The sequence below is a fragment of the Excalfactoria chinensis genome, chromosome 4 (assembly GCF_039878825.1).
Source record: "Excalfactoria chinensis isolate bCotChi1 chromosome 4, bCotChi1.hap2, whole genome shotgun sequence".
In the NCBI taxonomy this organism is placed as follows: domain Eukaryota; kingdom Metazoa; phylum Chordata; class Aves; order Galliformes; family Phasianidae; genus Excalfactoria; species Excalfactoria chinensis.
In genome coordinates this window covers 59,902,126-59,926,572 of record NC_092828.1, presented here as the reverse complement: position 1 = coordinate 59,926,572, position 24,447 = coordinate 59,902,126, and positions in this window count along the sequence as shown.

Below are 24,447 nucleotides of genomic sequence, written 5' to 3'. Positions count from 1 at the left end.
AGAGTCTCTCACCAGAAGAGCTTCAAGAAATATTTCCTTCCAGAAGTGGAAGACAACTCAAATCTAATACAAAAACAAGTCTAAATCAGAGTTGCAAATATCAGTATTTCATAGCCTTCACAGTATCCAAATATGGATACAGTACCACATTTTATTCACCAATTTTCTTAATTCCCAAATGAGACTGTTATGAGAATGAATTTGGAAGTTGTCAGGAAGTTGCACTTGGGAGATGTATATCCAAATCGCGTACTATATTGTGTCTCTAAAGAGTACCAAACTTCTTATTTTTTAATTTTAACTGACTTTTGGAAATTGACCAAACTATATTGAGAGAAGAAGCTCTGAGGTGTTTAAGCCCATTGATAAGAAGAAAGCCTAATTATAGCATCATTTTTGACTTGGCCAGGAACTAAATCATCTGTTTGGTTATGGTTTGTCATTGTGATTTTGTGATACGTTTTCTCAAACTAAGGTTGCAGGAGGAAAGTTCCTTATGTAATTAGTAGGGGATTTAAAGACACTATGGCTATAGATTTTGATGTGTAATCATAAACTTAAATTTATTTTAAAAATTACCAATTTATATCCTCATGCATTGGCATTTAGTATTGGTTGCGATGATCAAGCTTTTTTTGGACCAAAATAAAGTAGAGAAAAACCTGATAGGAGACCCACAAGCTCCTGGAAAAACATTCAGTGGCCAGGTGGACTATCCTAAGATATCTAAAGGAATGCTACAAACTTTATCCTATGCATTCAGGATGATGGTGTCAAGAGGGGATGCTCCTTCTGTAGTGATCTGCATTTACACATTTTTCAGTAGTTCAGTAGTACAGCCTATCCTGGTTCAAAAAACAAACAAACAAACACTTTAAATGTATTTAAAACTTGCAAATGGCTAGAGCTTTCTGTCCAATACTGCAGCCCTAGCAGAAACACTAATTGAATCGGCCTAGGTCACTCAGATAATCTCCTGGTGCTCAAGTCATCACTTGGTATCTGTTAACACTGGAAAGTACAAGGTACTACATTAATAAGTTGCATCAAAAATAAGCTCTGTTCAGTGTGTATTATGTCATCCATTTATTTTTCAGTATCTTATTGCTTCAGTAAATTAAGTGGGGTTTTTGATTGTTTGTTTTGGTTTTTGTTTTGGTTTTTGCTAACAGGTAAATATTGCCAGGACATATTCAAAACAAGTAGAGATAATTCTAGAAATAAGGGGAAAAAAAAAAAAAAATAATGGTAATAGGAACTCAGGATCTTCCAAATTACCAGCTCTGTTAATGCCAAAATGGTATTGGAATTCTGATGCTAAAACAAAAAGCAAATTAATATTCATAGATTCTGTGATATGTTCTTTAGTATTTTACCTTCTCAAACTTCATTTAAGGAAATGAGAGACCAGTGTCAGATGCATACTAGGAGTTGCATACCTTTATGTATATGAAGTATACATTGGAAATCCATTGTTACTGATTTCTGAAGGAGATTTTCTGATTTGAATCGAAAATTAAGACTACACCTTGATATATATAAATATATATTTATATATATATTTTTTTCCCATTGGTTTTCATTGGAGATCAATTAAAATGCCATTTGAATTTTGGATCACCTGCTTATTTTTTTTTCTCCCTCCAATTCTGGAGATATATAGAAACCCAACTTGACCCTTCCAACCCCTAGAATTCTGTGATTCTAATTTTTCACTGCTAAGTTCATAACATAAACACACAGAACACTTGTAAGGAGTAAAATAATTCAAACCAGGGAAAAAGAATTTCAAATCATTCCACCCTGAAAATGTTAAGAGCATTGAAGTAATTTAGTCAAAGGCAGCAAGTTCCAACAACTTTTCATATAATAAATGAGGTATTCTCCCTTTGGAGTGATGAGTTCATGCTTTTAGGGAATAACAGAATTGAAAAAATTATTGCGAGTAATCAGAGCATGTTACGAAAATATGTCCCGAATCTGTCTTGAGCAGTCATCTTTCATTAGATATTCGTGTTTGTCAGAGAAGGGAACAAATTGTCATTTATTTTCATTGCCACACAGACTCCTCTAGAAATATACATATATTTACATATACATACATACACACGTATGTATATGTATCTGATATTTAACCCTGGTAGAGTGTATGAATGTATTATCCAGGGGCTGGAGGGAGCTTTGCATCATTCCCACCACTATACCTTGCACACCATCAACCATATACTTTTAGGTTGTTATAACATGATCAAACCCTTCTAAACAAAAGAAACTGGTAGATCCTTAAATAAATAAATACTCTCATTCCATATTCAGCAGCTGCACTGAAAATACCACAACTGATACAGCAGGAGTTTGGACAGGCATGTGGATACAGATGTTTTTATTGAATTGAATCACACATCCATTAGTTTGGGTTGGGGGGAAGAGAAAAAGACATAAAAAAGACTTCTCTTTTTCATTTGTTTTACATTAAGGACTCACTTTTTAGTTTACAGAAGTGAAAAACAGTTTTTAGGCTAATTCCTACTGACTTCTTAAAAATTCTTTCTTTAATCTTTGGGGAATAAGTCTATTATTTGCCAAGCTTAATATGGGCTGCCATACCTGAGAAACCGAGAATTGCCCAGAACATATCTCCTTAAGCCTTGTACTGCATATAAATGGCTTAATTTATCATAAAAATTTGTCCTTCTCTTTTGACATATATCGCAACATTAGCATTTCCCAAAGTTGATTTCTTTGCTTTTATGAGCATCTTTAGCCGGAAAGTTACAAATCATTGTATAGAAATGCTAAAGCACACTCAGATGACTGAAAATAAATAAGCCACTAATGTATGACTAGCTTTGATGTAGTTTTGTGCTGCAGCGTGAGAATTACCATAATTACAAGTTATTGTGCATCTTTAAAGTTTAAGTTGCTTTAATAGTAATTTTTCCTAATATTAACATCCCTGCAGACTAATTTGATACCTTCCCAGGGAAATTGGCCATGTAGATTGAATTAGAGTGATAACTAGTGAATTTAATCTGCTTATCTGGATAATCATGATTAGATCACCTTCTGTTTATGGTAATGTTATATGCAATTTCATCAAATTTTCCTTACAGTCAGCATTACTTAATATGTAAACAAGATCTAGTAAAACTGAAAATATAATATTTTATATAAGATAAAATTAATTCTTATTTATGTATATTCATGAGAGAAAAAAAAAAACTGCTTAGTGAAATATTTAGATTATCTGAACACATTTTGGATTGGCCTTTGGGCAGTATAACTCGTTTTGAAGACAAAGGCAAGTCTCCCAATTACAGTTGCATAAGAAAATTACTTTTCCCACTGAGGTAGAACTCAAATGTCCAAAATAATTGTTTAATACTAAAACAAAAATGTTGGTTCCCAAACAAAGGACCACAACGTTCTAATTCATTACTTACGAAAATCTCTAAAACTACTCCTCCGATATAACACCTTTAAATAACTTTTTCTTTTGATCCAAAAGGAACATGGAGCCTCAGTAATATGATCCTTTGGTTGCAATTTAGCTTTCTTTTCTGAGGCCAGTTATTCTAATGAAATACCATTTTGACTTTTTCACCAGTTCCGTGTCTTGGACTTATGTCAAGGTCAAAGGGAAACAGTTCCCATATTAGTTTCAGTGATCTGATTAAACTCATTCATATGGATACTGGTATAAATCAGTATAAATCAGCAAATATGTTACCTATACTAATCTTTGGTGATAGCATTATTTAGAAACTGTGGAAAGGAAATAATTTGCATTCTTATCCAGTGAGGTGAACTAAGAGAAACCTAGAAAACAGATCTCATGAGCTTCCCATGTAATGAAAAATAAGGTCATGAACTTTCAGGCACTTTCAGTGCATCAATGCAGTACACACTTTCTGATAGATTTTATGTTCACTAAATAATAGATGCAGACTTCATAGGCAATACTTGAAAATCATTTCCTTCATGGAGAGACTTATCTCAGGTTAAAGAAAAGCCCACCTCCAATTCTGATCACTTGTATACTGAATGTGGTTAATTCTGTACTTCAAGAGATTGCATTACAGCCCACAATTCCCTTTTAATCCTGCCAAACATCTGCTGCTATGGTTACACGAGATGTCTTTAACAATCAGAGAAGTTTTCTCCTATCACTTTCTGGTGTTTAGTTCAACAGTCATTGCCCACCATCAAATTTGCTCCAAGGATTCCAAATATGTATGATAATATTGAGTTACATTAAACATAAATTTAAACTATTTAAAGTGCTCAACAATGACATGAGTTTAAAATAAATATTCATAAAGACAACCTCCAGATAAAAACAGTTATTTTCAGCTACAATTGATACATATTTCTTCACAGCTAGACAATGCAGAAAGTTGAAAGGAATTGGGTATTAACTGCATCCGTTATATACGGCATTTTTTATCTGTCTGGAAATTAAAAATAACTTTGCTTTAATGTCTAATATGAGAAAAATCTGCTTGTTTTCACTTCTGTCTAAGTGTTATTATTATAATGGTTTATTAAGAAAGACTGTCATATCCTTATTTTCTCTATATATATAAACAGATACTTCACTGCTGATTAGTTTTCTTTCTTGAGGTCTGTTTTTGCATAATAAAATGCACTATTACTTAACTCTTGAGTTTTTTGTGTTTCTAGCTTATAATTTGCATTTGATCATTCGTTCACACTGCACAACACCTTGCATCTTCTAAAAGAGAAATCTGTCTTGCGTTCCACTGACTTTTTAGAATGTCATTATCTAAATATTGAGATCTTCCATCTGTGAAATCCCTTTGATTCAGGCTAACATTGATAATCTTACAGGCCAAGTCCCTAGTCAGTAAATGGGATCAAATCTATTTAGTCCAAAAAGCAAGTATCCTCTTCAGACAGTATGGCTCCAGCTTTTCCAGCTTCATGATACTGGAGGAATACAGACCCATACAGAGTCCCAGGCCTACTTCCACAAAATACACAGTGTACAGACAGACACCCCCACTTCTCAGTTCCCTTAAAGCCTTTTCTAATTAGCAGTTATTAAACAAGAGGCTTGCTAGAATCACTGTACACAATGTATGATATTTTTCTTTACAGCACAGGGCAGAAAGTATGTAAATTCGCTGCTGCTTTCCAAACCACTGTGACATTGTTGGTTTTTTGTTGTTGTTATTATTGGTTTTGTTTTTGTTTTTCTTAAAACAATGTTTCTTCCTAAATTACATCACTGAATATCTACTCATAGTTACCAGTCAGCTGGAATTCAGCCTTGCACGATACATTAATGTTTTTGTAGCTTGGTAACCACCACCTCTTGGTAATTTATTAGGGTCCAAACATTGGCAGGAAAGAGATGAATATCCTAATTTTTAATATATCTGGAACAATTTCATAGCAGCTTTTTGTTATGTGTTTGTAGCAGATGTCTAAAATTTACGTAAAGATCAGTACTACTTTATGCTAGCATGACAGCCCTGCATCTTCCTGCACAGTTTACATCAGTAAGGTCCTATTTATACTCACACAGGTAGATTTTTCTTTAGCCCGCATACAAATGTCAAAAAACATACCCTTTGAGAGGAATGCATAAGGGTCAGTAGAGTGTGGATACCTCTTTGGCACATTTCTATTTTAATTTCTGACAGTGGGAGGAAATAAAAGTGAAATTTCTGCATTCCTAGCTGTATTGAGTAATAATTCATGTTAATAAACTGTTTATCAAATGATAAATCTCCAACTTCTAGGCCTTTTAAATTAAAAAGAAAATCTACTCACTATGTACTGCCAACATACTTCATTTTCTCATGTAAATAAATCACAATAACAGTCAACAACCACAGCAAGACTGTATGAACGCAGTTCCAAAGATAAGATTAAACAGAAGCAAATGGCTAAATACAACACTAACATTCCTGTCAAATTATTAAACAGCTAATTCATTAAACAACAGAGCCAAATTAGAAAAGCTGGCCATTTGTGCGTGTAGACACACTGTAGTTAGGATAATTGGGACCAGCTGTTGTACTGCTTTGCTTATGGAAGGGATCCAATAGTATTTGAAGGCAATGCCACAGCATGGAGGCAGACTGCTAAGTGCTGATAGTGTTTCTGCTTCCACCCTTCAAGCCCTTTTTCCTCAGGCGGTTTTTCTGACAGCCACAATGACTCAAGCCCTGTCTAACTCATGTAGCAATCCTAAACCAGCTGGAGCATTTGGACTCAGAATTAGCCGGTGAAAAACAAATAATTGAAATCTCTCCCAGTATTTTACTCTTCCAAAACATATCTATTTTCTTATGAAATTGCATTAGGAAAAAAAACTTTTAAAAAAAAAAAAATCATATCCTAAAATAAAAAAAGGCATAACAGGATGAAAACTAAGCTTTTTAGTTACATATGTTCCAATTTCTAGTCCCAAACGTTTTCCATACTGAATAAAAAACTACTCTAAAATCTCATTTTTAAACTCGGCAATTTAGATATTATTGCATAGCACAGTGTGAGAGCTTACACAGAGCTACAGAGAGAACTGTAACAATATCTGAAAGGCTGCTCATCAAGCTAGCTTTTATTCCATAACATAAAGTTGAGTAAAAACAAAATAATTTATGGAAAAATATTAATAAGCCTATAGTTATAAACATACTTCTAAGAATTTAATTGTAATTTCCAAACAAAAAAAGTATTAAGAATGAAAGTGTCATGCTGTATTTTTTACATGCTCAATGATGACTTAAAAGAGGTAAATTTTTCTCTTTTAATAATAGTGTTCCTGATGGTAAACAGACTTAATTTATTTAAAATGGCACAGATCTGCTCTGAGATTCAAAGATGTGAAGATCATCAAGCATCTCAAGCCTCACACTTTCCTGTCAACGTGCTGTACAACAAGCAGGCAGTAAGCACTTGGCTCCGTGTTTTTATTGTCTCAAGCAACAGATTATGCTAATGTTGTTCACATTTCACTACTTCTAAAGAGACTGAATGAAAGAAAAACCTCAAAAAGCTAAGTCAATTTCCAGGGAAAAATATTGAAAATAATAATAATAACCCAAGCTTAAAACTAAGATAATTCTCAAATTCCAGAAAAATACTTTCAGCCAAAAACAAGTTACTTGTTCAGCTTTCTTCCTTTTTTTTTTTTTTTTTGTTGTTGTTGTTGTTTTTGTTTATTTTTCAGGTTTATCTGAAGACTTATTATTATTCCTGTCTGTTCTTTTGGTAGACTTTCATATTTGAAAAAAAAAATATTGAAAAATGAAACAGAGAAAACAGACATACATACTAGCTCTAGACTGTAATACACGAATATGCACACTGCAAAGGTTGATCTATCCCCCAAACTAGAATAATGGCATGTTAACTCAGACTTGCACAACACCTGACCTGCTTCCTCTCATTTTTAGCCTGGAAATAATGATCATGATCATGGAATCATAGAATTGCCTGGATTGAAAAGGACCACAAAGATCATCTAGATTCAACCTCCCTTCTATGTACAGAGTTGCCAGCCACCGGACCAGGCTGCCAAGAGCCACATCCAGCCTGCCCTTGAAAGCCTCCAGGACCATGTCCTTCTCCTCAGGGGTTCCTTTTCCAGCCTGTATAAATATCTAGGATCACCCTGCACTTGGCCTTGTTCAACCTCATGGGCCCACTTCTCTAGCCTGTCCTGGTCCCTGTGAATGGTTAGTTCAGGCTTTATACAGCTTTCAGAAATAAGGGTTGTAACTGCGGTATCAGCTCAGGTTAGTGCTAGCTTGGGCATCACTGCTGGAAAGGCAGCATATGTATGTTCATGTGCACTTCTGCAAGGAAAGTTTATTGCTACAGAATATAACAATCTGCTATATAAATATTTCACAGCTTATCTAGGGAGACATAAAATAAACTTTTGTTGCAAATTAAGTCTTATTCCTTTGCTCTACTAGAGTAGATTTATAAGGATAGCTAAGATTTGCCTAGATTAAGGAATCCATTCCAATGCATATCTCATCACTTAAAGGCATTCTTTGAGGTCTTTTCCAATCCTAATGATTCTGTCATAAATGGATTTTTTAAAAACCAAAGACCAGACAGAATTAATACCACTGTACCTTTAGAAAACAATCTATTGTCAGGATTACTTTGGGTCATGTCTGAGTCATCTGAATTATCACCCTTAGGCATTGGCACACTCCAATAAAATGAACATAACTGCTCAGAATTTCACACAGGCTGTTCTGAAAGTAACACCTCTTATTTATTTCCATGGAAACCACAGCAGATATAAAGAACACAGAATCATTATTTGATAGAGGATATTCTTAGCTACTAAACCTCATTTTTCAACCACCATGACGTATGCATTTTTTCCAGCAATGGAAAAAGATCCTGCATAACATGCTCATAAAAATCTGCACTAACAGAGGTAACCCACTGTTCCTGTCACCCCTACTGAAACACATCACCCACCACCTCACTGTGCATCCATTGCTTGGTCTCCAACAACAATGGAGCAGCAAGCATTGATTATTTTAGTGGATGGAAGGAATTCAATGACAACCCTTTGCTTCATATGCACTCCCCCACATCAGGCATATTGCCCCCTCTGCTGCCATCTGTTGCAAGATAAGAGAACATAATGGGATATTGGTGGGAAGGTTCAGCCCCTATTTTCACACCAGCAACATCCTCCTCTAATCTCATGGGACAACGTAATAAAATAGGAGGCATTACTTTCAGAGCAGCCTTTTCATCCAGATAGCTAAAGTTCCAGCCACCACCAAAGACATATTCCTCAATAAAAGACATCTCAGGATTATAATACAAACTAAATACCAAAAAGTAACACCAAATCTATTGCTACTATAAAGCATGTAATTCAGCAATTCAAAGTAGACCCTGCATCAACCTGACCAACTTCCAGTTCCCCACCCCCCTTTTTTTCCCCCCCAAACAGTAGAAAGATAACATGATTGACTATCAGTAACTTATTCCCATCAAAACAAGATATCCTTTCTAGTAAATATGCTCCATCCTTTCAAGGTAAGGCTGGATAAGGTACTGGACAACCCAACCTATCTGTAAATGGGTGTCTCTTCATTGCAGGGAAGCTGGAATAGATGGCCTTCAGAAGTACCTTCCAGCTTTAAGGATTCTGATTCTAGGTATATGTACCCCTTCTTTAGAAAGCAGAATTAAGCATAGCAGGGAGATTAAATCACTGTACTGCCATGCCACAAAGACTAAAGCAAGCTGGGAAACACATTGTAAATCAGTGATCACAAAATGATACCCTGACACCTTTCCCCTTGGAAGAATAGTTTGAACTTCAAATATGCAGTTTCTGGTCTGACTTCATTACAGTAGTCATCAAGCTTTGGGAAAGAGCAGCTGTGTGTTCATTGTTCTGTCCTGCACATTTCAGAGACGGGAAGATCACTTCCTCAGTGCCTGGTGCCAGCTTCAAACCAGGGGGTCAGCACAGAGAGAAACTACTTCCTATAACTGCTGCAAGCACAGAAAGTGGGGATGCTCCTTCCACTAGTAAATGCTATACCTAAGGGTATAAAATGAGCTTTCTGAACACTGTATTTCTTCTTGTAGAATGAACTACCCGATATCTTTGACAACCTCACAGAGTCAGATGTCTAACTTAATAGTGGACTATAATTTAAAAAGAAGTGTTTAAACTACTGTAGTTATGTACTCCTGTTTTTGTAGGGTTTTTTTGTTTTGTTTTGTTTTTTGCCACTTCTCCCATTTATTTTTAAATTAGACATTTATATTTTACTCTTGGTAGAGAAATTACATTTTATTTTCATATTTTAAGTTAGGTATCTATCGAGAACTGCTTGTTACACAAGGAAAGAAGAGCATAATAAATATGTATGGTCTTCTTCAGAGACCAAGTTCGGCTGTTCTTGAAACAAAACTAGGTGAAAGAAATCTATTCCTTAAATTAACACCTTTTGAAAGAAAATAGATTTTGCAATGAATTGGAAATAGTTTCTAGTGAATCAGTAAGCAAAAGAGAAAAGAACGGTGTGGAATGAAAATTAAGTTTTCTCTACTGTGAAATCCTTGAGTAAGAGAAAAACGCTAAGCACTAGTGAGAACACTCACATGGGAAGAATACACTCAGCTTCTAAATAGCCTCTAGCCCTCACTGCAACCATAATTCAGTGTTTTAAGACAATTTTGTGGATGTACCATACAAAAAGAGTATTTAACTGAAAGCTGTTCTTTTAAAGTCTTGAATACACCATATTCTTTAAAGCTAGAATAACTTTTATAAAACTACTCCAAAAGCATCTAACAAGCACCTCAGACATCAGATGAAATAGACACTTCACTGAGTGTGAAGATGTCTCTGTATCGCCAAGTTCATTTGTTTTCTGAGGAGCAGGAGAATTCAAGAAGGTACTAGATCCATATTATCCAAACCACTGACTTGTGAATGTACAGCAATGATCTGAGAAAAAAAAAAAAAAAACTTGATTATCTATCACATGTGATCAAAAACCATGATATCAAGTGAGAGAGTTTACCTGAAATTTATCTGTACTCTTTGAGGTAGGGAAATTCCTGAGAAAGTACCTGCTTTCCTTCCAGGTTTTGATTAAATGAAGGTATCAAATTGTAGCTGATTTTAGACAAAAACACTGATCATTTATTAAATATAAAAAACTAACTGATTTGGACAAACAGAAAGGATTCGATCCACTTAAATTTAATACAGCTAAAGGAAATAATTTTATAATATGTATGCTTTCTCATTGCTCATAATGCTATTTCTGAGGGAGAAACAGCTTTTTAAAATTACTGTACTTCATAATCTGATTTGCATAAATAGAAATCTAACCATGACCAAAATGACTTGTCTGTAAATTTACGAAGTAGAAATCTTTCATAAGATACCAGAGCATGTTCAAATGTTTGCCAAGTATAGAAAAAGAATTTCAATGATCTTTGGTAATATTCATTCTTACCCTTTATTTCATTAGAGAAATTATTTTAAACTCATATTACCTGTTCCATACCTCCAGAATTTCACAACTTCTGGTTTAATAGATGTTGGCAACCTCTCTTTCCTCCTTTGGCAGGAAAGTTGGAACCTGATGATCCTTCAGGTCCCTTCCAACCCAATCCATTCCACAGTTATATGATATGATTCTATGAACTTGTGCTGCTCATTTGAAAGCTTGAGCAAACGTCATACCCAGCAGAGCGCCCAGAAAAGAGACTAAGGGGTTGTGGCACTTCCCAGTGTTCAGGGGAAGGAAGCTCCCCAAGGGTCTCCTGTGGGAGGATGATACAAGAGGTTTCTTTTACCCCCTAAGTGGGGCTGCTTCTTTGGGCATGCATTTGGAAATAGAGCAGCATATGGTACATTGCTACCTCAATATAAGGAGAGAAAAAAAAAAAGAAAAAAAAAAAAGAAAAAAAAAAGTGAACACAACATTTGTCTCCTTTTTCTGGATTTCTCAGTGATCTCTTTATACAAGAATGTCTGATTGTTTTTCAAGATGTAGAGCTGTCAATTTAAGATCTCCCCATGCAAACCTCATAACATACAAACTTGTAAATATTTTTCTCTCCTTTTATAACCATCTTATGCATTAGCTCTGTTACCTGAGCTCAGTTCCTTGTCTAATCGGACCCAAATATATAATGAGATGTGTCATAAATAAATTTGCTCCTTTTATGAGGAACTTCACTTTGCTCAAGACCAGACCAGGAGCTTCTGTAACTCCAAGTCTTCAGATACAGGGCTACAGGTTACAATAACAATACCTTTCCCACTCAACAATTCTTTTATCAGGATTAGTACAGAGTTTAAGGATTTAACACACCACCCCAAGACATAGGAGGGAAATGATGAAAAAAGGTGGAGGGGAAAAAAAAAGGGTACATATGTGTACAGTGATTCCTCATATTGTGGACATTAAGAACTATCTTTCAGAAAGGGTGGTCAAACCCTGTAACATGCTTTCCAGAGAAATGATGGAGTCTCCAACCCTGAAGGATGATTTTACCCTTACATCCCATAGTGAGTCTCATACCCCCTCTAGACAGCATTACCTTCAGCCTGAAATCAGCTGTGGAGAGCCTCTTTTTCAAATAATCATGACAGACAACATCCCTATGCCATGAGGCTGACTTGGGACAGCTGCAAGAAGAGGAGGTCTTATCTTCCAAGGTTATTGAGGTTGCCTGACCAACCTTTATTCCTCTGCACTCCTTTGTGTGTAGAAGCTGGTCTTTAGTCAAATGACTTAAAAGCAATTACTTAGGAAAGTAAATTTGTGAGGGAAAACTGATGAACATGACCTTTCTGGTTTTTGGATTTTCATTAGTGGATTGAGCAACCATAAAGTTATTTCACATGGAAGTCAAATAATGCATCAGTAAAAATACCCATGCCACAGATTCACTTCAAGCTGATTCAGAGTATAGCAAAATAAAGTGAGTTTCTATGACACTGTATACCCTGAATCATGAAAGCAATCACATTGCAAAGTATTTGTTATCAATTTTGGATGCTTAAATTTTGTAGAAAGCAAATTAGTTACAAATGTTGGGAAAAAAAAAAAAAAAAGAAATTTCTTCAATGCATGTTTTCCGTTGATTGCAAAAGACATTTTTCATCTGGTAACAAGCATGAAAATATTCTGAAGTGATCTACACACACCAGGGCTCAACTCAAAATCACGTAATTCTGTAAAACATCTCCAGAGAAAGAGAATGGCCTTTCCACTTAGTGCTAGCTACATTCTTCTTCCACTGAACTCAATGGCAAAACTTCTATTGACACATTTGGCAAAACTGGTCTCAGACTGATTCAATACCACTTATGATTAATAAACACAGACATGAAAACTACAGGTTATATCTATGTGGAGCTGATATTGACTGAATGCAGCTAAAATAAAACAGTACACTAAAACAGTGCACAGAAAGGATTTCCCAGTTACAAAGACGAACAGAATTAGAAAGCAGTTGCCATGTTACCAATATCCATTTTTCTCTTGTTATTGTTCAATTTACATGAAATCACAATATACTGATTTCAACATCACATACAGTAAAAGACAAATACAGCAAGTCTTTGCAAAAAGGCTTGTAAACACACTTGTGACTTTGGACACTGTAACCTATCCAAAAAAATGGGTATGAAGACCTTGCTATCAACCACTGCACAAATGGACTCTAACAGCGAACAAATTAAAAAAAACCAAACACAGATAATTAATACAGATATTCAAATGGAAAAAAAAAAAAAAAGAATATTACTGTAAATAATAGGTCTTTAAGTTCATCTTATGTAATAGCTTGAATGACATTTTACATTATTCAGATTCATCATATTTAATTCTTTGCCTGCATCTAATTTCTCAAATTTGCAAAGTTATTTTCTCAGATGTGCATAGAGAGCACAGCAGATGGTTTAGGAGAACACACTGGTTCAGAACAGGAAGAAACAGTATATTACTTTATACAATCAGCAATCCATGGTTATTTTCAAAGTATAATAACGTATACAGATGTGTTTCTGATGTTCACTTGAATGCAATATTTTCTTTCAAGTTATTTCCTGCTAAACTTGAAGTATGAGTTTCATGCTTTTAAACGTAGTTCTTTTCCACAGTTGCTTTAGAAAATTTATGTTCAGAGGCTTAAAATACCTATAATTTTATGGATTAAATCCATACTGTTGAAGGCTGAATCATACCAAAGAGACATTAACTCATATGCTTACTTTCTTACATACACTTAAGAAACAGGAATCAAATATACATTCTGGCCTTCCCGTGAGATAGGTTGTTTATCACCCAGAGGGAAAAAAAAAAAAAAAAAAAAAAAAAAAAAAGTTTTATATAAATACTTTGTTAACAATTATTACATTATTTTAATGAATTTCTAATTGTTAAGTGATAGACCTCACTTCTAAGCCCAGTCTTTGGAAGGATGAAGGACATGCGTGCTGTTCTTGGAAAAAATGGGAACAGCACTCTGCAGCAAAGTCAGTGAAGCAGTGCATCCTTGGGGAGTCCATTCATTTAGAAGGATCAGAAGAAACTCTGCAGCACTTTCTGCTGTACTGCTTTTTGGAATTCAACATATTTTCATGTATGTGGGCTGACACACAACAAAAGTTAAACATATTCCCTGCAACTCCTCTTGCCTTTTCTTGAGAAGAATCCAAGCATTTGACACTGCCAATACTTGTTCACATCAGGTCCCAGACCAAAGATCTGGGCAATTCTTTCAAGACTGCATGGAGGGAGATTATTTTCCTCCCTTCTTTTCCCCTTCAGAGTCAATCTCAGTTAAGTTCTAAATTAATAACTAGAACATAATTCACACAGCAATTTACATGCAATGAGAGATTATGTGGCCTCACTCTGGAATGTTGTACCACAAAGAAAGTTTCTATAGTTATTTAAAGCAAGCAAGCTTTTTCCCAGCTATTAAAGAAATTTAATCTTCTTATCCCTATATGGAAGCAGTCTTTGTTTATATAAAAAATCCCCCTGCCATATACTATCACCCCACCATTTCATTTTGTTCTTTTTGCTTTTGCAAAGATTATGAAGGAATGTGAAAAACTTTTATTAGGTGTTTATTAACAATTACTAGATAATGAAAACCACTGAAGTTAATGAAAAAAAGCTTTCCCTTAGCTTTTAGGTTAGATTTTTCTTTTCCCATGGGAAACCCAGTTTACAATGAGAAAATCTGCAGTATTTCACAGATTGTTGCAGTAAGGCTGACAGATAGAGTTATTTTTCTCTTCATTCCTTCACAGGACATTCAGGTAATCTGACCTCTACATCTTGTAACTTGAACCTACCTCAGACAATCATGTGCATTTCTCAGGAGAAGGAAAAGTTTAAGCTGCTAAAGTTACAAAATATTCATGTATGCCACAGTAATTATTAGTCCAAAGTGTATAGGGACTGTCATATAGCTATAGATGCATTATGAAGTTAATTATAAAGGTAAGGCAGAACCTTTCATCTGAAGGTTTCACCTTCAGTCTTTAGGGTTTCTTTAATGATATTGAGTAGTTATAATCTAAGAATCCTAATTAAGAGACAAACATGTTTTGGAGTTCTATTAGGGTAGGACAAGTAGCAGAGAAGCTAAGTACAAACACAGTTCACATGGACACCTTTATACTCACAGAAACGGAAATCCAAAACTAATTACTAGGCATGCCAAGGGGTACACTGGCAGTGTTAAATTGTTATTACAATATGTAGACATTTTATTGCACAAGCCAAGGCTTTTTGAACACAGCTGAGTTCCCTGGAGGGAAGTGTCTGGAAGGCATATTTTACTTTCTCATTTTACTGTTTGCAATAAACATTTTAGCTTGATATCCAGACATCATTTCACTCTTAGAAGTGGTAATCAGTTCAAATGTGATCCTTTCATAGCCACAACCAGGCCAATGGGATTTCAATAGAAGAAATCTGAACAGCAACTTAATTTCATTTTAGTTCTACAATAATCATTAATGTCTTGTAGCCACATATTTTACACACCGTGAGACTAAAATAAATCTACTTGAGTGTCAGACCTTCTAGTGCAAAACAGACATTACAAAGAACTAAATTAAGAAGGATATGTTGTCAACTCACTTTCACAGCATTTCCATTCAACTTGGAATAACAGGAACAAAGGAAGAATGAATGCACCAAGAAGATCAGAGCAACATGTAAATCTGCAGCCTAACATATTAGTCCTCAAGAAGTCTTTTTAGGCAGAAAAAGAAGTTAAGATCATAGGTTTCATAATACTCTTGAAAATAGTAGATGAATAACAAAATCTGACCAAATACTAACAGGCTCCTCTGCAACAGCTCAGACTGAACATATTTACTTCAAAGTCAGAGCACTGAAGCAAGAATTTACAATATAACCATGGAATTGTTTCAGTTCTTGAGGATACAAGCCAGGGAGTCAAATATCCCACCTATGACCACCTCTTCCAACACTACTCTATTTCATAACTAAACAAATGAATTAAAAGGTAAATCTCCCACAATAGTGCGTGAATGTGTGTGTGAAAGAGGTGGAGGTGGGGGGCTGTGAACGGGATTAAGAATACTTAGAAATTGCCTAAAAAGAAGAAACAAACAAGAAAAAGAAAAAATAAAAAAAATAAAAAAAAAGAGAGAGAGAGTAAGAAGTTTGGGAAGAAGCTTTTAATAGATTCATCTCACAACTGAGTGGGAGGGCAAGAGTTGCAATCAAATTTAGCAAGAGCACGCAATCATATGAACAGAACTAATTCTACATCTATAAACACAACAATATCCACATCTAGAATTGCTGCCCTTGGGGTGAAGGGTCACAATCTATCACTAAAAATGAAGTGCATGTGACATCAAATTTCTCAGGTCTGAAAGTCACTAAATAACCATTCATCATGGCTTTCCTCATTTGTTTTGATGTAACTTTATTCCAGTCTTCACAGTTTAGAAAACTTACTTCTCTAATGTGCCTCACAGTCTATACAATAATCAACCAAGGTAACTAATATTAGCATAAATAAGACAGCATACCATCTCTGTGCTAGACTTCTTGAGAAGTTCATTATGATCAAGGAAAACATTCTACCCAATCTCACTGGTTAAAACAGTCCTCCTGCCCCTTGCATGAAGGATATTTTCCCCATTGCCTGCTTTCATCAACCACAACTGACAGATTTTCCACTACCCATTTGTATTGCAAGAAAGACTGCTTAAACACCATCTAATCAGAATTTAATGATAACAGGAAATGAAAGAAAAGTGGATATATAGGGGAAAGCTTAAGGCAATTAAGTGTCTGTAGGTGGGGGCTGAACTGTAAGTTTGGTTAACTTAAAAGCTATAATATCTGACTTTCTGAGGGAGTGGGAGAAATCACATCCCTGGTGGGCAGTGAGGGAAAGCTGGGAATACTGGGAACCAGAGCTGTGGTAGGAGGTCAATGTGTGGGCCAGCCTGATCAAAGGCACCCACTTCCCTCTGCAAGCACCCTGACAGGAAGTTGCTTGGCTGAGAACACTGCTGGAAGAAGGCTGCTCACAACAAGGAGAGTACTTCAGTGACCACAAGACTTGTTTCATAGCTCACAGCATGCCTCCCATGCTTGCTGGGGGAAAGGAAGCATAGCAGAAACTCTCTGCCAGCATCAGTATTTCATTATATTTGTGTCATTACTTCCATTTCCATTCGTATGGCTATCTTCAAGTCAACTAATTTCACCTTTGACCTTTTTTGTTCAATCCTTGCATTGAGCAAATTTGTCTATCACCTGATTTCTTAGAAGATATTTTTTCATTTACCTGGAAAATTTCCTCTGTTCTAAGACATTATGTCTTATGTTTCACAAGTGATAATACAGCCTCTGTTCTTTCCTTAACTCAAGTTTTCTAGAGTCATTAATAGCATTTAGCACCTATAGATGCTAACACTAGAAAAATTAAACTATAACAAACTGACTATTTCCAACAACTTAATACACCTCTTTTTCTTCTTTAAAACACCATAGACTCAACACAGCTTTTAAAAGTTGTTTCTTATTTTCCAGAGAAACACCACAGCTCCTGACCACCTTTCTCCCCTTCCAACCAACTTAGCACTTTAGACAACAGCAACCAAGTCCCATATATGGGGTAAAAGAGCAACCAGAACACCTACCTTGCCTTCAGGGGGTTACAAGAGTTGATCTCCAGAAGCAGCCAGAACAACCCAGTGACTCCAACAAATCCCTCAAATGCTCCAGCAAAAACCAAGCAAAGACAAAAGTAGAACATAATCAATTCCCCCAAAAACCAAAGAGCTGGAGAAAAAGAGCTTCATCACAGCCTAAAAAAAAAAAAAGGCAAAAGTTCTGGGGCTGAGCTTAAGTAGGTACCCAGGCAATTCCACTTCCCCTTCCCCCCCCCCAGCAGGAGAGTGGATGGGGGCCCAGGTGAGGCTCATTGGTATCCTCAGGGCCTTTGCACTTGCAGGTGTTTGGCAAAATATAATCAAAGTAAATCAGCAGCATTGGTGCTAGCTTTTAATCAAAAACAAGTTTAAAACCCAACATGGGGAAGCACCAACTCTCACAAGTCTAAATCAAAAATAAAACAAGAAATAAACCTATCAGATCATATCATAGTTTATATATCATAAATTATTTGGTTCTTTTTAAACAGACAATATTATTTTCATCACAACTTATCTTGTATAAAACCATGAGATAAACATAGCAGATAAATTAAGTTCTGCATTTTTATTAGGGATTTTTTTTTCTCCAGATTTTATGCAGAGTGAGGAATTATCATAGGATTATCAAAGGTTCTGAAGTAACACAAATACTGTAATTTCTGAAACCGCTTGCTTTCCTTACTGTGTTACAAAGCTCTTAATGAAAGGCTTCAACACTGATTCTTCTTAAATCACAACAGAATCTCAAAAATATAGTTAGACCTTGAAATGTCAGATATGATTAACCCTGTTGGGTTTGCTTTGGGTGACTCAACTGTTAAAATTTTATTTCCATATACTTGAAAACGTTTGCAGTACAAGTCAGAATCATAATAAACTCAACCATTTGTGGTTTTAAAACAAATCCCCTCTTTCATGTGTGTCTGTCAGTGCAATGGTTCAGCTTGGCAAGACTGTATAATTTTAACGTCTCATGAGTAGTCACCACTATTGACTTCCGTGCATTCAAAGCATCATGAAATTCAAAGAGCATTTCAGTCACCATTTCAGACATTTCAAACACCACATTGTGCCCCAAAACTGTCTATTCTAGACTTTCATTAGAAAGAGAGTTCAATTATAAAATATGATCCTCCTCACCTTCGGAGAACTTTAAAATATTACACAATTTTTGTTAAAAACAATAATAAAATTATTCATCAGAGTACTGATTTAGTTTTGATTTCTTTCAAAATTGAGGTGAAGTGCAGATTTAATTTCAGATAAATGCTTTTCCTATAAACTTCTGTAACTGTCAGACACGTCTAATTGATTACAAACAGCTAATTAAAGAATTTAAGTTTTCTGGCAGCTTCGAGAGCTAGATTACATTTCAAAATGAGCAAAGAATAACAAAATAGAAGAGTGTTGACTTTCCTTTTACCTTCTTCATTATCAAATTAATAAGAGTAATGATTTCTGTGTAGGTTAGGGATCTTTCCCGAGGAAAGAAGAAAGCTTGTTATTCAAAATACCTGTATTAAAATTTAGAGTTGCAATTACAAATATGAACTCAAGAAAGTACAAGAACACGATTTAAAACCAGGCACTCCCTTGCACAAAGTTATTGATGGTGCAACTCTAACTCCTTACATCAACTATATTTGGAAAATATAATTCTTAACTGAAATCACTGAGGATATCACTAACTCAGAAACCTTTCCAGAGAGAAAGAATTCCTCTCAAAATCCTAATCTCCCTGGGGGAGCATGACTATTGCTGCAGGCAAGCTGTAGGCCCATTGCTGTTGTAAACCCTTTTATTTGACACCATCTCTGCATGTGCTTGTCAAACCTGCAGTTATTGTTAAAAACATTTGGGAATTGCAATGCTGTGACACTGTCAAGGCAGCTACAACAACCCCTTATCCTGGGGAAAAAAAAAGAGCTGTAAAAATATGTACTATGAAGCAAATTCACAGTGCATAAAAATATGTGGCGTTCTGTTAAATACAGATGTTTCCCACTATTGCAGTGCAGCATGTGTTTGTGTTTTTGGATGCCTGTCCAGTTTTATGCCTTGCACTATTTATTTCTTTCATTCCCTTTTTTTTTTTTTTCCTAGTTAGGAAAAAAAAAAAAAAAAAAAAAAGGAAGAGATAGTATCATGTAAGCAATTGGTTCCTTGTGGACTGCAAGCAAATATCCCACAGATGGTATACAGATCACTACATGTTATATCTCACCACTCCACAAATGAGGGTCACAATGACCCTCAGCGCATTGTGGAGGCAGAGAGTTCCCAGGGAGCTTCTGGGAGCGCTGCGCTCACACAGCATGCTTGCTGTGACAGGGACATGAGCATGGTACATTCATTGTGTTCTCACTGCCTTTCCCCCTCATGAGAGAAGAGATGGAAAACAGCATGGACAGCAGCAAAGTGCCTCCTTGGACTCTAAGCATCAAACTAAGCCCTGCAGATCACTGCTGTACATCGCACTGTTTTCCAATAGTTAAGTGGCTTGCTGATGTGCCATACATACAGCCTCCTCTGACTCCCTGATTCCTGTTGTATGTATTCTTCTCCTGTGGCTCCATTTTAGTTTAGTTACAAGAACATCAATATAGAGGCTAAAAGCATATTTCCTTTGAAGATAAATAAGACCATGCTATCTTTTTATCTCCCAACAGCCTTGCACCCCTACACTACCTGAAGTGATACTGAGAGCTGTTCTTCCATTTCTGCTCACTGTGACTTTGCCAATTATCCACAGTGAGAGGGAAAAAAGGCCAGGTCAGACATGGTATCTTTTCTGCCATCAATTGAGTATGCACAAATAGAGAAAGGAAAAGGAATTTCTGACCAATTCTGGCCTTCAGGCTTGAGTATGTCATGATTACCCAGGAAGGAAGCCAGCACTTCAGTTCCAATAAGTTTTCTCATTTATTGATTTTCCTCAGGTCATAATTTGTCATTATAAAATCAAAATATCAGTTAGTTTCTAGGCTCAACTTGTTATTTTTAATAGTATTGTCCTATCTTTCCCATCATATGTGAAAATAACCTGAAAAATATTTGCAGTCTCACTGCAAAATCTGTTGTTTTTACTCTCAGATGCCTAATCAGTATTCCTGAAAGTGCCAACACATTGTGCCTAGATCTATTATAAAATGAATCAACCTTTCAAGGGAAAGATGTCAGGATTTGACGTGTACAAACATGGGAACTTTCAAAGTTGTATTTTTTTTTTTGTCCTTAAGCTGGCTTCAGTCAGCGATTCCTCCCACACATGGTTCATGGGTAAGCCACCTTTCTGTTGTTTTTGTGCCTCAGAAAGAAAATCTATGTACCTATCAATCTATGTGTGGTGTCCATTTAATCTGTGGCAGCAATTCAACTTTTTTGTACACAGCTTTCAGTAATTCACTGCTTGCTGTCAAGAGTAGTGCATGCCTATCAGTTTATATCAATGCACACTGGATGAATATGACATCGCATTTTTTTCTGATGTCACCAAGTTCAGTATGTAATAAAAGCTCAGAGTTTAAGCTGAACCATAGCTCCTTGTGGTCAACTTCACATGGAGCTGCTTGGAGGGAGAATTCTGTGGCTCTCTGACAGCACTGCCAGGCAGGCAGCAGCATGCTGCTAGTGCTTTGTCCCCTGGACACATAAAAAATATTGGTGTGCTTATTTGGATCAGGTAGAGCATCTTGGTGAAAGGAGTGAGAAACCTGCTTTCTCTCTCAAGACAGTTCATGGTAGAGGAGCAAGTGCTATATGCAGTTATCCCTGTCCTATTACACGGGGCCATGGCAGCTTGAGGATATCCACACAATTACAACTTAAAAAACCATTAATATATCAACTTCTCATTATTTGTTGCGGTGTTTCACTGCATTAAGAAAAGCAACGTGGATTTCAGAGTTTATCACTGCTATGTTGATAATTTAACAATAGATGCAAAGTTTAGTACCTGTCAGTCCAAAAGTAAATTATTCCTATTGTTTGATATCCATTAAGCCAGAGTTATACCAGCCTGCCCTTACTTATTCATTTATTTATTTGTTGCATTTGTTGCTTTGGTTCTTTCTTTTTCTGTGTTAGTGCTTTTTTTCCCCTCTGCAGAAAATCAGTAAAATCATTTGACTAATTTGGGAGAATCATTTGGAGAAATACTGCAGGGAATTCTAATAGCAAATTTAGCTGCTTTTACTTAAAATAAGGATGGTAAAACTCATTCAGTAGTAGCTCATATATATATTAAGACCAATACTTTCTTTTGCTGTAGTTCTAACCAAACTCCTTGAGATTTACTGTTCAGTAAGTAATGAAGGTCAGATAGAAACAAGAAAGAAAGAACTATTGCCACTTTCAGTTTGAAAACAGGATGTATGAAATTGATGCAATAAAGCAAGGATCTTCTAAGATTTTATCTCAGCTAGACATGCAACAGCTCAGGCCACTCTTCAGGATGGTGAATGTAATTAAAAATAGCTTAAAGAGTAAAGCATGGAGAAAAGTTGATGGCATATTTTCCTGCTTTCAGACATCCTTCATTAGTGAGTAGCAAGCCTTGCAGCATGTTTGCATTGGCAGATGTGTGCAAGGATGATTGTAGCAGTTCTGAAGCATAAAGCATTTGAACAGTGATATGAAATGACTATATTGTTAAACCACTTGGTACCATAAAAATTGGATGAGTGGGAATTCATCCTTTGTCATAACTGTTATGCTTTTACATCATTCCTGGAACCAAATCAATTTTCTGATGTAAATAAAGATACTTATCAAAGGTATCATGATATGACATGGGTTTATTCAATGTTTGACACAGTTTGACACTCAGACTTAGTCTTCATGAATATGAACACTGTGAATGTACGGTGCTTTATAATAATGAAGCCTTGTCTGCTACAAATTTGAAAGCTTGTTTTGAACTCCTGGAGTTCATACAGTGTGAGGCAGATAATGATGAAAGCAATAATGATAACAAGAGTGAAAGTGAGAAAATGCGATCTGCTGGCAGGATTCAGAAGCAATTACTGTTTTCTCAGTTCACAGTTTATCACAATTTTTATTTTTAAAAAAGCACAAAAACTTTCCTTATCTGGGTTCTTGAGCAGCTTTTGTACTGCACTTTTATTACACAGTGAACTCCCTTCTTTGAGCTCACAGCTCGTGTTTCAATGCAGATCTTCTTTACAGTACACACTTCTCCAATCAAAGCTCCATAGCTCTTGGTTTGTTTGTTTGTTTGTTTTTTAATTTGATATCTATCTTGCACACATCCCATAAAGGAGACTTTCCCAGAGTATTTAAACCAGCTGTAGCATTCTAAGTTTCCTTGATGATAAACTATTAAAAAACAAGCAAACAAACAAAAAAGTTACAAGTTTAAAAATAAAATAATAAAATAGCACAACTATTTCATTACATTTCTAGTTTAAATAGTATAAGAGAAACTAAAATGATAGACGCTATATATCATAACCAACTTTGCCTTCTGTTTAGCATTTTTTATTTTTTTATTTTTCAAAGTGACTCAAACTTGAGAAAAGGAAAAAAGTGGTTTTTAAATGACAAAAATAAATAAATAAATAAATAAATAAATAAAGATTGGGCCAGTCAGCATTTCTAATACTGGTTTTGCAGACCCAAATGAATTTGAAACTTGCAAAACCAAGAATTTCTAATCTTTATAATGTACTCTGTATAATAATCACAACTTCAATCACTGATGTATAAGGTATTCTTATATAAAAGTTATTCTGTCTCTTAATAGCTGGGTCAAATCTTCATGTGTGTTCTGAATGCCTGAAGTTAAAACAGTTGTTCCACACTTTTAATTCAAAGTCAAACTACTTTAATGAAATTCCTGTGCTATTTTCCAATAACAACGGGCTTAATTTAGTATATATTTTTTTCTAACATGAAAGCATGAACTTTGTAATTAAGTTTCCACTACCTAATCATCATTTCCATGAAATTGTCTGTGAAATTAATAGGCATAAAATAGTGTTTTCTACAGTGTGTGAATGGCTTAGAAAAGTCTCATTTTCAGAAGAGAAAGAAGAGCTCAGTTCACTCTGACTTTTGGTAAGACAGGCTTTGCAGTCCCTCAGGCACTTTTGTCAATAGCAGCTGATTCAGTGTAGAAAATATAATAAAATGCAGAAATCTTCGAAGTACAGGAGAGACATAGATCTGTTGGAGTGAGACCAGAGGAGGGCCACAAAAATGATCGAAGGACAGGCCAAGAGAGCCCAGCCTGGAGGAGAGAAGGCTCTGAGGTGACCTAATAGTGGTCTTTCAGAGAGGCCATAAGAAGGGGAAAGACTCTTTAGCAGGGTCTGCTGTGACAGGACAAGGTGAAATGGTTTCAAACTAACAGAGGGGAGATTTAGTTTGGATATAAGGAAGAAGGTTTTTTTACAGTAAGGGAAGTGAAGCACTGGAACAGGTTGCCCACAGTGGATGCCCCACTCCTGGAGACATTCAAAGTCAGACAGGACCAAACTTCGGGCAACCTGATCTAGATGTAGGTGTCCCTGTTCATTGTAGGGGAACTGGACTAGATGACATTTAAGGCTTCCTTCCAACTCAAAAGACACTCTGATAGAACAAATAAATAATTAACATTTATGAAGAAATGGAAAAAAGATGGGATCTTCTTGAACTTCGCAATGTTTATAAGAAAATCATTTATGAACTGGAAATATCACTGGTGATAGACTGGTGATAGACTG